The sequence below is a fragment of the Kogia breviceps genome, chromosome 1 (assembly GCF_026419965.1).
Source record: "Kogia breviceps isolate mKogBre1 chromosome 1, mKogBre1 haplotype 1, whole genome shotgun sequence".
In the NCBI taxonomy this organism is placed as follows: Eukaryota; Metazoa; Chordata; class Mammalia; order Artiodactyla; family Physeteridae; genus Kogia; species Kogia breviceps.
In genome coordinates this window covers 60,406,785-60,421,309 of record NC_081310.1, presented here as the reverse complement: position 1 = coordinate 60,421,309, position 14,525 = coordinate 60,406,785, and the positions used below count along the sequence as shown (strand labels likewise).

General features: G+C 39.3%; 1 protein-coding gene and 1 non-coding gene across 3 annotated transcripts in view; one reads left to right on the top strand and one right to left on the bottom strand.

Moving 5' to 3' along the window:
- KCNH1 (potassium voltage-gated channel subfamily H member 1) overlaps positions 1-14,525 on the bottom strand; it is a 422,184-nt gene that overhangs the window by 148,785 nt on the left and 258,874 nt on the right. The window lies entirely within an intron of this gene.
- On the top strand, positions 9,205-9,309 carry LOC131746697 (U6 spliceosomal RNA). Its single transcript, XR_009332614.1, has one exon. It is a non-coding gene; the product is annotated as a U6 spliceosomal RNA (small nuclear RNA).

Sequence of the window (14,525 nt, the reverse complement as noted above, 5' to 3'; positions counted from 1 at the left end):
CCTGCATTCAACACTACCAAAGCAGTGGGCAAAACACCTAAGCCACGCCTCTGGCCCAACCTCTGGACCCGTCCCTACTCTCACCCCGTATAAGGAACTGGCTCCCCACCCCCGGCTTTGGGTGCAAGTGAGCAAGGGAACCTGTTACTTGTTCTTGCTCCTCCCTGGTGTAGCAGGGGCCCCAATAAAGCCTTGCCTGAATTTCTTGCCTGGCATCTATTGATTAAGGAGGCCAAGAACCCTGGTCGCTAACAGTGCTATGATTATCCCTATTTGAAATATGTGAAAACCAAGATAAAGAGAGGTTAAGTAATTTGCCCCACATCACACAGGAACCAAGTGGTGGAACAAGGTTCGAAGCAGTTCATCTTCGAAGTGCCCGAGCACTTCATCACTGCGCAGGGCCCTGCCCACCAGCCAGCCCCCCCGTCTCACACCTCTGCTCGTGTCCTGCCCCACACTGGCACCCATCTGAGCATGTACCGTCCTCTGAGCTGCCTAGCTCTCTCACTCGGGCTTCCAAGCCTTTGTTCCCAGTATGTACATTATTCAGTGAATGTGACCCTGTTATACTTCGTCTTCAAATTTGGGTCTCAGGCCTCCTTTCCACTCTTAAAAGATTGTGGAAAACAAAGAGCTTTTATTTATGTGGATTACATCTATCACTATTCACCATGTTAGAAATTAAATCTGAGGAAATTTAAAATATTTGCTTATCCACTTGAAAAAAATAACAAACTCATATGTTAACATAGATAATATATGTGATGAAAATAGCAATATTGTCCAAAACATTAAAAAATTAGTAAGAAGACTGTTATTGCTTTACATTTTTCCAAATCTTTTTAATGTCTGGCTTCAGAGATGACAGACTTTTTATATCTGCTTCTGCACTCAATCTTAAGTGATATGTTGTTTTGGTTGAAGTATATAAAGAAAATCCAGTTTCACACAGATATGTAGATGGAAGAGGGAAGACTATTTTAATAGCTTTTTCGGATAACTGAGAACGTTGTTCTTTGACACTATCCTAAAATTCAACAGGTGGTAGTTTTTTACAATTTAATGTGGAGCATGAAACCACATCAATAAAATTATCATACTCTGTTACATTAATCCATTGGTCTTTCTTACTCTTTGAAAGGACCTTTTTCTCATGCATGATTCTGAACATCATGCATTGGTCATTTGGAAAATATGGGTTCACTGAGTTATAAATCTCTTCCAAAAATCACATTTCTTTGTGCCAAACCAAGACATTTCACTAAAAATGACCAAAAAATCCTATTTGTTAATCACATCAATTCCATCAAACCATTCTTTGGAAACCGTCAAATTCATGGTGGCAGATACCAGTTTTTCACAATTCTAATTTTTGCTTGAAAGCTTTAATTTTATCATTGGCAACGAATACTGTCAGTTGTTTTCCTTGAAGTGACAGGCTCACCTCATTGATTTTCAAGAAAATGTCTGCCAAATACCCAAGTCTGAATAACCCTAGTTTGTCGGTTGTTCTCTCAAGTAAAAACGGTACTGAAAACAGCATCTATTTCAGTTAGAAATTCAATTGCACAAAATCTTTTCCTTGAAACAGCCATAGAATTTCAGTATGCAGAAGTGCTTTATGTATAATTCTCCTTTTGTTACACAGGATATTAAAATATGTACTCAAGGATCAAAATTTAATAAATTTAATCATTTTTTGCTTCATCAAGGGCATTCTTGAGTGAAACCAAATTTTTGTTTAATGAGTGCACAGCAGTGAAAAATACAGTGGCTACAAATACAATTTGGCACTGCCTTTTTTCATGCTAAGGGGCTAGTGTTTCACACACCATTGCTTCTGTACCATCAGTGCACACATCAACACAGACAAACAATGTCTTAGTATTATTACGTACAGAGTTTTGACCTCACAAACTCCCTGAAAAGCTCTCGGGGATCCCCATGGATACACAGATCATGCTTTGAGAACTATTGCCCTACACACCTTTCTAGAGCCATCGCAAATGTAAATTCCCTGAGAAATTTTACCACCTCTCCTTCTCTGTGCCACCACTGTGATTTGTATAAACTTCTGGCATAGTACTTATATTTTATTACATATAGTTAATTATATCTTCTTTCTCTCCTACAATTGTCAGTTCCTTTAGGGCAGAAACCATGTCTTATTTATCTTTGAATACTCAGCCCTTAACAGTATCAGGCACATAGTAGGTGCCTGATAAATATCTGCTGAATAAATGAATGAATGAATGAATAACTTGTATGGAAGATTGTATTTTCTAAAGATGATTACAACAATATGTCCCATCACACACGCTCTTCTATAATCCTGCCACTTACCCATCAATAGGTCTCCTCCCTTCTCTTTCAACCTGGCAGGTCTTTGTGACTGCCTGTAAAAGCAGGTCTTTGTACAACCTATAAAGCTAGTAGAAGAGATGCTATGTGACTTCTGAGGCTAGGTCTTAAAAGCGCCATGCATTTCTGTCCTGACCTCTTGGGACACTAACACCTGGAACCCAGCCATCATACTGTGAGGAAGTTCAAGCAGCTTGTGCAGAGGTCTACCTGGAAAGCAACCTGGGTTGCTGGTTCAAAGCCCCAGCCGAGTTCCCAGCCTACATCCAGGGACCAATTTGGTGCCCATGTGAGTGAGTCATCTTGAAAGTGGATTATCCAGTCCCTATTTGAGCTGAGCCTACTGACAACCTAACAGAAATGAGATACCCTGGTGAACCACTGCCCAGCTGCTGATGTATGAGCTAAATAAAAAATTATTTATTGTCTTAAATCACTAAGCTTTGAGTAATCTGTTATGCAGCAACAGATAATCAACACCTTATATTTATCAGCTCACAGATGACAGAAACTATCATTGACTTACTCTGTTATTCCCTACTACATCTAGCACAGGGCCTTGCATATTGTAGGTGTTCAAAATATATTTGTTGACCTGAAGCTAGCACCTTTTTTTGGTGCCACATATCCAGTTAAATATAGTCAGTATAATCATGGATCTTACACATGGGATGGTGAAAACATCTCATTCCTCCGGGACACAACTAGATACTACTGTACTCATTAGGAAATAACATGAAATGTAAAACACAAGGCATGAAACGCCGGTCTCCCTGTTTTTTCCATGAATTAGGCTACAGAGGGATTTTAAACAACAATTACTAGAGAAATGTCTTCCTACCCACCTCCTTGTCAGCTCACATGAGAAGTGTCGATTAAGAAGTCAGATGAGAGAGGCCACAAAAGACAAGGAAGATAGAGAAAATGTTGGCATTGATTTACTTTTCTAACTTATTATTCTCATGATTTCAATTTTTAATCAACCATGCTAAACTTATAGCTTAACATTACTAGTTGAATTGAGAAAGAAAAAACTGTATTATTCATTTTTATTTCTAATTTACAAACAGTAAAAGAAATTACACATGACTTTTTTGTTTGTTTCAAGAAAAGACATATTTTATCTGAATGCATCAGCAGAAGGAAACCAAATAATGGCAATGGAAGTGACTCCAAAGAAATGGAGACCAAAGACTTCATGCTAGTTTTATTTTGAAGGATCATTCCTCGTATACTACGTTTGGGATGGGTTTGTAGCCATGTTGGAGGATGGCATGCTAGACCCAAAAGTGTGTTATTGGCAGAAATGTTCTAACTAGTGATTCCTTCAAAACTTCTTGGGCAGCAATTTACTCACAAAAGGCTAAAATAAAAGCTCAAAACTAAAAAAATTATTTGAAATAAAAAAGTATTGCATTAGAAAGCCACAGAAGCAAATGTTCGATATTTTACTTATTAATGCTTTGTGCACTTCTACTAAAATAGCACCTCAGGTTGCTAAGACCAAAAAAACCTATGCAATTGATGAGACATTAGTGACAATCTGCAGCAGAGGTGTTTGTTTGGAAACATGAATCTTTGGCAAAGAAGGTAGCTCCACTACCACTTTCAAATGACTCCACAGATTAACAAACCAGGCTAATGATATGGAAGACCAACTCATAGACCAAATAAAGCAAGTGAAGTATTTTTCATTGCAACCTGACTTGTACAATGATACTACTAATATGGCAATCTTTCAGTACAGATGTAATTTGAACACGATGGTGATATGAAGGAAGAATCTTTTTTAAAAAAACTTTTTCATGCTCACTGTCAAAAGACACAACTAGCTTTCAAATGTATAAAGCTAAAAAGAATTACATTGTCAACAGGTGTGGTCTGGAGTTTTAGTTTTGTGTACAAGTATGTTCTGATAGCACAGCTGCAATAATAGGAAAACATTCTGGAGTGAGTACCCATATTAATAAACTTACACCAGAATGTACATTAATGCACTTCTGCCTTCGTTGAGAAAGACTGGCTTCAAAAATAAGTCAGCTAAACTAAACATTGTACTTAGTGACGTTGTAAACATAGTAAATTACGTAAAGGTAAATGAGTTAAATTCATGGTGACTCTGAATGAATAATCAAGAAGGCGGCTAATCATAAACAACAGTACTGCATGTTGATGTTTGATGGTTATCGAGAGGAAAAGCTCTCTCAACAATGTCTGCAGTGCGGAATAAACTCTTAGTGTTTTACAAGGTAAGAAATCCGTTTGGTCCCAACTTTGTAAAGATATGAATTAGAGCCAGACTTGTTTATTTGCCTGTCCTTGCTATTTTAATGATCTTAATACTTTCAGGTAAGGGAGAAACAATGTTTTTCAATGGCAGATAAGACTGAAGACCTAAAAGAAAAGCTACATGCTTAAAAGAACAGTTTCCACATTTACACCACTTTCCAGAATTTAACAATTATCAGTGAAAGAGGTGATGATATCGATACAGCACATCTGCTGAAAGTTATCGCCAAATATTTTCTGAATTTGATAGAATGTTTTGAATCTATTTTCCTAGATTTATGCATAAAAAATTCTATGGATTCATTTTTCAGCAAAAGATAATTTAAAGTTAACTAATATTTTTGGAACTGGCTACTGATGAAGACCCAAAAGTGAATTTTGAAAACACAGCACTACTTGCCTTGTTTTAGATAAAAACTGAAAATGAATAAAATAAAATAACAATAAAATAAAGGAGTCAATTCTCCAAGAAGTCATAACAGTTCTTAATGTGTATACATCTAATAACTGAGTGTCAAACTACACAAGGCAAAAACTGATAGAGCTGCATGGAGAAACAGATGAATTCACTATCATAATTGGGAATGTTAATATCCCTCTATCAGAAATGAACAGATACAGCAGGGATGAAATCAGTAAGGACCTAGTTGAACTCAACACCACCAATCAACTGGATATAATGGACATCTATGGACTACTTTATCCAACAACAACACAATACACATTCTTCTCAAGCTCACAAAGAATGTTCACCAAGACAGACCACATTCTCAGCCATAAAACACACTTTCACAAACTTAAAAGAATAGAAATCATACAGTGTCTGCTCTCAGACCACAATGGAATTATACTAGAAATCAATAAAAGACAACTGGAAAATATCAGAAAGAACAATCTAATCATCAACAATCTACCTTAATTCAGCACGCTTCTGTTGAGTGTCTGCTACATGGCATGTCCCCAGGGGTGAGGACCATGACTGCATCCTTGGTGCACTCATTCCCTGACTCTACGATCTCTATCAGTATTTATACAGTAAATAAGTAAAGTTTTAGGAAAATACTAAAACTTACCTGGAGTTCATAATCTACTGGTGAAGGGTGAGGGTAGAGTGCCTGAGACCTTGACAATGACAGCATATTCCATACGTGCTCTGAGATCTAGATATTGCTACAGGAACACTGAGGAGGCAGTCCTTATCAGTGCCTGATTTGTCACTTTTGATTTATTGTGTTACATCCTTTGTCTGTTTCTCCTTGTATTATGTCGTGAGTTCCTGTGTCTAGGTTATCTTCCACATAGTGCAGTGCATGTAAGTGGGAGCTTAATAAAGGATTCTTGATGAAATAATGACACACCTACCATCACTTACTGAGTTCCTCCCATCTTCACATTTTCTCAATTAATCCTACAATAGCCTATGAGGCAGATGTTATCTCCATTTCATAGATAAGAAGGCAGAAGTGGACTTCCCTGGCGGTCCAGTGGTTAAAATTCCGCACTTCCAATGCAGAGGGTGTGAGTTTGATCCCTGGTTAGGGAACTAAGATCCCACATGCCTTGCGGCCAAATAAATAAATAAATAATAAAAATATTTTAAAAAAGAAGGCAGAAGTACAAATGGGCTAACATATCCAAAATAACCAGCTAAGGTGATGACTGGCTTGTGAACCCAGATTCAACTGACCCCAGAGCCATGCTCTTAGCTAGCACTGTGTTCTGGATCTGCCATTTATGGTATGATCATTAAGAAGATGATTTAATACATCCTATCTTCAGTTCCTCTTTGGCAAAATGGCATAACTCATTCTTGCCTATTTCATTGGGATGAGGGCAGTTGTGAAGTTCAAATGTAGGCTGTAATGTATAAATAAGGTATTAAAATAATTACTTGTTTACTACATGGCAAATGCTCCTTTACCTTAGAGACTCATTCATCTTTGATCTTCCCAGTTCTCCACCTAGAGCCTTGAAATATAGCAGTATTTGTTAATGTTTGTTGCATGACAAAATTACGAGTTAAGGAGAGAATGCATATTCATGAAGGAGTTTGCCAGCTGCTGTTTTAAAAAGGTTAGAATTGAATTTTGTGATTGAAAAAAGTAAATTTATATTCTACCCTGGTTTAAGAAACTAGCTCTTTGATGGTGAATATGTTTCCGACTAGACTTTGAGGAGCCACGTGCCACCTCGGTAGGCCTGGGGCAGACTTGGCAAAGATGCTGCCCAGGCTCTGTGCCTACACAGCTTGGTCAAGAGGGCTAGTTAATTGCTCACTGGGCTCTGCACACAAAGGTACATTTTGCAAAGCTGCTTTCTGCACGTCGTCAGTTGGAAATGTAACTCTCAGAGTGTAAGTCATTTTACTTTGTATGTATTCCGAGTGACTGCAGAATTGCTTTAGCAGATAATTTCATGGTGAGAAGTAAAATACTTCATAGATATTCTCAACTGAAATCCTGAAAGCTGCACTGGAGGTTGTCAGCTTTCTTCTTTTGATAGCTGTGCTCCCTTTAGAAAGAAGGAAAAGGAAAAATAACCTTAAAGTTCTCCTTCCCATGAGGGGTAAGATGCCGTGCCCCCTACATTGTTTGACCTTTTCGATTGACTCTTTTATAGCTGGCTTTATTGTCTCAAATGAGTTGGGCCAATGTGAGGTTCTATCTTTATTATTTTCACTTCATTCTCTATGGGCAGCATTACTAACTCCATAGGGAACCACCTTGTGCAGTCGTGGGTGTGAGGACAGGAGAATGGGGGTAGATGGCATCCCATCAACCCATTGTTGTAAGTAGAAAACAGCTCGGAGCACAGCTGATGATGGGTCTGGAGAGTCTCCACAGGTAACAAATAAAAATACTACCATATGCCCTCTTCTTAGTTTTCTAGTTCAGTGCTTCTCAAGCTATCTCTGGTAAAGAATTCATTTTCAATTTTTTCAAATATCCAATCTATCTCAGATTAATACTTGTGTCAAAATGTAACAAGTTAAATTTAGAAAAGTTAAATTTTAAAAAGATGAATAAAATACAAGCCCCAATTTTTAAATTTGATGCAGACATAAATGTATATTTCAGTAAACGTATTCAGAATAAACACCAAGAAAAAGGGAAGAATTACAGACACTGCACATTTTTAATTTGACGTGTATACAGAGGTGATTAATATAGAAAAAATTCCTATTACACTTGTACTTGTCACTCCATAATCATAATTAAACAAAGTTACAAGTGAAATAGCAGTTCTTCATACTAAATGCCTATATGCACACTTTGAATGAATAGAATGCATATATGAGCTTGCTTCTTGCTTGCTAATTGATCTAATCTAGGTGGGATTGACAACAGTGCTATTCTCAGGGGACAGATGATAGAGCCAGAAGTGAGTCCATCAAGGACACAAACCATGGTTCAGGCACTCAACGCAAGTGTGCTGAATTAGAGCAGGTTGTTGGCGACTGGACTGTCCTTTCTGAACTGTGGTTCTGGGAACTACTCATCCATGTCAGTGATCTCCAGGGCTCTACTCCCAGCTAGGGGCCAAATCTTTACGACAGCAGCAGCTAATCCTCTGAACCATGCTCAGCTAAACCCCACTGTTCAAGAGCGGAGGCTTTCAGAAATGATTTACAATGTCTTTCTGAGTAACAATGAATCTTTATTACTGAACAGTGGAATAAAACTGCTCCCAGGAGGAAGGAATAGGTTCTCCTCCTAGGGGGTCTGGAGATGGGAAAAGAAGGCCATCATGAAAGTGTGTATGGGTTTTGTAACTAGGTGTTTTCTGAAGGGCATTCAAGGTCATTGAGGATCCAGCCCTGCATTTCCCCTTAGGGTGGTGGGACTGAAACTCGGCTCTTTGGATGCTCTGACCAGTAAGAACCCCAGTCTAAGGAGTGTGAGCTCAAACTGGAGGGAAGCCTCTCTTCTACGGTTCTGATAACGTACCTCTGGCCCTGTACTGTAAGTGGCCCACTCAGCAAAACAAAAAGCCTACAGTTCACTAGACCCACAGAACTCAGAGAGCATTCAGTGGATACCTTTGTTACCCAACTACTCAAGTCCTTGATTAAATTTCATTGATATGTACTGTACCTTCCCTGAGGTGAGTTCTGGTAGGAACAATCTTTTCCTTATAGGAGTGCTATTTCAGTGCCCTTTACAGATTAGTACCCTGTGTGACTGCCCAGCTGGCTGCCTTATCATGTGGCTATTAGTTTTACCCCCCAAAGTCTATTCTCAATAGAGCAGCCAGGCTGACCTCTTAAAATCGAAGTCAGTCTTTACAACTCTTCATTTTATCAGAATGAAAGCCGAAGTCCTTACGGTGACCTTCTATCTGCCCCCTCCCTTCTCCCCAGCCTCATTTTCCCACCCTGGCATCCTTGCTATTTCCTGAAGACACTCTTCTGCCTCATGGTCTTTGCACCGGCTGTTACCCGCACAGAAGGCTCTTTACCAAAATAACCGTATTGTTAACTCCATACCCCTTTTAAGTCTTTGCTCAATGGTGCATTTTCAAAAAGGCTTCTCATGCTCTCTTCGGCATGAGGATTAGCTTCTGCTGTCATATACTAAAATTGGAACGATACAGAGAAGATTAACGTGGCCCCTGCGCAAGGATGACACTCAAATTCGTGAAGCGTTCCATAGTTTTACCTAGATACTGTCATACAGAGTGAAACAAGTCAGAAAGAGAAAAACAAACATTGTACAATATTGCTTATTGTGGAATCTAGAAAAATGATACAGGTGAACTTACTTGCAAAGCTGAAGGAGAGACACAGACATAGAGGATGAATTTGTGGATACCACGGGGGGATGGGAGTGGGATGAACTGGGAGACTGGGATTGACATATATACACTACTATATATAAAATTGATAACTTATGAGGGCCTACTGTATAACACAGAGAACTCTGCTCGGTGCTCTGTGGTGACTTAAATGGAAGGAAATCTAAAAAGGAGGGGATACGTGTATGCATGTGACTGATTCACTTTGCTGTACAGCGGAAATTAACAACATTGTAAAGCAACTGTACTCCAATAAAAATTTTTTTAAAGTCATCAATAAATCCAAAGTTGTCTAAAAAAAAACAAAAACAAAAAGGTTTCTCCAAGAGGTTGTAACATTACAACCCACTCCCAACCCTCCCTTTGGCACTTCCAATTTTCTTTACCAAACTCTATAATACTCACCCCCCAGCCCGGACAGGGTTTATTGCCTTCTAACCAACACACAAAATTACTCAGTTTATCAAACACTCATGTGGCCCTTATTATTATTATAGTCCTTTAGAAAGAACTAATTTAAAACTTTGATTATATATATTGATTATTTTCTGACTCCTTTCTCTAGCATATCAGTTCTATAAGGGCAGGAATTTTTAAAAATTTACTACCGTATTTCTGGTGCTTAGAACAGTACCTAGCAAATCATGGGTTCTTAATAAATATTTGTTAATAAATGAATGATTCTCCCATTACTACTTTTCACAGAACCATCCTTGAGTTTCCTTTAAACATCTCAAGCTCTGGTGTTTGTCTCCCCTTGCATGTGCCACTTCCACTCCCTGTAAAGCTTTGCCTCCCTCACCCATGCCACAAACTCCACCCACCCTTTAATTTCATTTAACTTCATCACTACCCATGAGAACTTTCTCTTGACTGTGTACAGACATAGTCAAGAGCTCCTTTCTCAGTGTAGCCAGATCAAACCAAGGATGCTTTCCCAAAGAAACTTAGTTCTGGCAAATTAATCATCTGTGTCTGCCTGGACAAGACATTTTCTCAGAGGGTCAGGGCACAGAACTGATACCTGAGTTTCAAGCACAGGACGGGTTGGAAAACATCAATGATAAAACACTTGCCTAGAGTATATTTTATCCCCATCCATTGGATAGGAGTAAACCTGATTCTGTATTGAATAGGAGAGGAGAGAGAAGGAAGAGGAGAGACCAGCTGCTTACACCATTCATGTCATCCATGTCCTCAAAAGAGCAAATTAAAAGACATTGAAAAATAAACAACTAATGTTAAAAAAAGAGTAGACAATGATTTCCCATGGAGAGTTTGGAAAATGGCAAGGTCAATCCAAGATAGCTGAGGTGTTCAGACCACAATCTGTCTCCAGTGACTCTACAGAAATGCAATTCCTTTTTTTCTCTCCACCTCTTAGGCAATCCTAAAGTATTTAATGAGTGTCATTTTCCTCCTTTGGTACTCTCAGGCAGTCTGAGAGTGTCTTTCAGAACTCCAAAAGACCAATAAAACTGCCCAGGCTTGACCAGAACTGAGATTCTTAGGCAGGGCAACACCATCAAGCTTCAATTAAGGAATGTGCTCAGGTAACCAACCCTGGTTTCAGATTTCCAGAAATAATTATTTGAGTTCTCAGGCATAGTCTCTTCAAAAGCTACCAAAGAGCTTTATAAATACCTACTCATTATGGTCCCTCAATTCTATATAAATTTGACCAAGTATTTGAGAAAGCATGACTTTGCCATTAAGATACCCTGCAAACACAGATCTCTCCAAACACAGGCCAACTATTTGCTTTGTATCTTATCCAAGGAAAAACTGCTGCCAACTGCTAAATGATTATTTTATTCGGCTTAAGTTCAAGTGTATGAATATACAGGGTCTTGGATAACTCAAGGCTGCATAGGGTTAGAAAACAAGGCCTTTTCATTATCCTCATCCATCATCCACCTGAATTTATTTTCAGAAAATATATCCCCATTTTTGAGTTTCCAGAAATAAATTTTTTTCTAGGCCTAATTTCTTTGAAAGCTTTTCATGAGCTTTGTAAATTACCAACCTCCCAAGGAGGGTTTAAATTAGATTAAAACAGAATGGAGAGAGGGAGCTGAGTTTGGTCTCAGCCAGGCTACCAGGTACTTTCTATCACACATAATGCAGGAAGCTGCAGTGAGCTCTGAACCGATGCCTGAGCGTACTGGCTGGGCCACAGCTCAGGGCCTGACATGCACAAGCAGACAAAGTCTGACAGCTGAGACGTTCATACTTCCGCTATAGTATCCTGGACAAGGGTCACCAAGAGGCGGTATTTCCCCTCTTAGAGAGCTTCCGACTCTGCTTCTTCTGTTCCCGACTACCTCAAGTGTTGGAAAAATTTTCCCCCTGGTTCTTCTCCATTGGGCAAAACTATACCTTCTGGGGATATGCAGTTTGAATCTATTCTTTCTTTTACATGAAATCCCTCAAGTATGCAGTGCAGCGCTGTCTAACAGAACTTTTTGCAGTGATGGAAATCTGTGTGTTGTCCAATATGATAACTACTTGCCACATGTGGCTATTGAGCCCTTGAAATGTGCAGGTGTAACTGAAGAACTAATTTTTTTTTTGCGGTACATGGGCCTCTGACCATTGTGGCCTCTCCCATTGCAGAGCACAGGCTCCAGACGCACAGGCCCAGCGGCCATGGCTCACGGGCCCAGCCGCTCCACGGCATGTGGGATCTTCCCGGACCGGGGCACGAACCCGTGTCCCCTGCATCGGCAGGTGGACTCTCAACCACTGCGCCACCAGGGAAGCCCTGAAGAACTAATTTTTAAATCTCTATTTAATTACTTTAAATAGCCACATGTGGTTCACAGCTATCATACTGAACAGTGAAGACTGAGACATTTTTCATGAATCTCTTTACCAAAAATCTTTCTTTTTCCAGGTAAACAGCCCTTGTTTCTTCAACAGTTTCTCAACCAAAATGCCTTCCAGAACCTTCTCCCTGTAGTCAGTCCTCTCTGGATATGTCCTGATTTGCCAAATCCCTACAATGTACTAAAGCAGAGAACTCCTGGTGAGGTCGGCCCCAAAAGAACATGGCCTCTTATCTGATTCTGCTCAGATGTTTGATAATCCTCTCCTTGTAACCTACCTAGCCAGTACATTTTTGGCATAGACTCAGCCCTCAATAGTTATTGAGGGCTGAGTATATGAGCCCTCAGTAACTAGCCTTCCTGAAAGAAAGTAACTGTTATCTGGGGAGAGAATAAAATCTCTAGTTAGCACCTCCCTTCAGAGATCACAAGTGACGCTCATAGGGAGAGAAAGTTAAATTCTCTATCCTTGGCTTCTCACTGAGCCCTGGAGGGCACTCAGAAGGGGTTGCAGATATCACTCTATTCACTGAAATGTCTTATATATTACACAGCACATCAAATATCAGAAAATTACAATTGCGATACTCTTTAGACAAATCATTAAATGGGTGTTGCATTTCTACAAAAAAAGATATGTATAAATTGAATTTGAGAAACAAATCATTTCAGAGATTCTTTATCACCTTTGTTCCGCAAAGAGCCAGCAGATCCCTAAACATCTTAGCTTTGTGTTTCTCCTCTCCTTCCTCTAGACTGTATACATGATCCATACACAGTCCCCAGGAAGCATTAAGAGGGGGCTATTTTCAGGAATTGGGGTAAATACACTTACTTGCAAAGACCTTTCTCAAAGTGAATAATCTCAACTCTATTAATAGAGCTGAGAATTACTGAATCTATTGTGTTTATGAATCAGATTTCTAAAGTGGGGCACAACCTCAGCATTACCTTACTGGATAGAAATAATTCATTACATAGCCACCTAACAGGGCTGACAGGGAGCCCCTCACCCCAACCCTTGGTGGGCTTCTGAACATGAGCGGTAAAGCTTTCTGAAAACAGATGAGGAGAATGGGGCTAAGACAGAAGAGAGAACTGGGCTGATCATCTTCAACAAAGTGCCTAAAAACTCTTACCCATAGAATGCCTTTCATTTCTTCTAATAAGTAATCCTTTACCAAATTTTATGTATGCAAATCCTTTCTCTGTGGCTCAAGAAAAAAAATAACTACATTTTCACATGTAGGCACAAACAAACTGAGGTCTCTTTGATCTCTCTTAAGCCTCTTAATAATCCTGAAAAATCTTTAGGCACAGAGTTCAGCCTCTTTTTCTGTAAGGCCAAGTATTAATTTTAACACATTCAGTAAAAGCACAAAGGCCATTAAATATACCCACATGTGCCAGAGCTCGTGAGGTATAATTAAATTTTAACAAGAACAATAAACTGCATGAATTCAAGGGAAATGTTACTTTCTTAACACTTATCCTTTCAATAAAGGATAAGTCTTTTACCTAAATGATGATTATCTCTGGGTTAAGGTCTTGGAAGGCATCTACTGCAAGGTGCAAGAATGTCTTCCAGTCAGTGCTGGAGAAGGGTATATGAGAACCTGGGAGGAAGACAGAAGAGAAGCCAAATCCCCCTCTTGTTGGAAGACACCAGGGTCCAAAAGTGATGGAACATAAAAACAAAACCACTGAGCGCCTGTGAAAATCTCCGTGTAATAATAGTTTGAAACTTAAGAGAACTAGATCAAAGTGAATAGTTAGGAGGGAAAATGTGGATGGTCTTGATTAGTGCTTTTCACAGCCCCTTTATTTAGGAGTGGGGAAGGGGTGGAAAAGGCAGCTGGACAAGGCTTTGGACCCCCCAAACTGGCCTTGACTTCAGCAAGAACAGCTCCTTGTAAAAATCTGATTTCTCTATTTGGCTTCCATGGAGGCTTTCAGATTTTAAAAGATGAAGAAATTTTGCAAGCCCCTTAGCTAAATGTCCATCCCTCATACAACTTACAGGGAGGAGAGCAGGGTTTCACTTACAGTGTAGAGGGTAGGTTCGTACTCAGGGACACAGGTAATAGAACCAAACGATGCTATTCCCATCTTTAATTACTTGTGTTGAAGTCTAATTTGTTTTTAAGAGATGGCACAGAAGTTGTGTAAACATTACTAAGAGTAAATATTAAGCCTGCCAGGAAATTGCCTTAAACCCCAGAAGAATGCTGATGTATTTTGGCAGAGTCC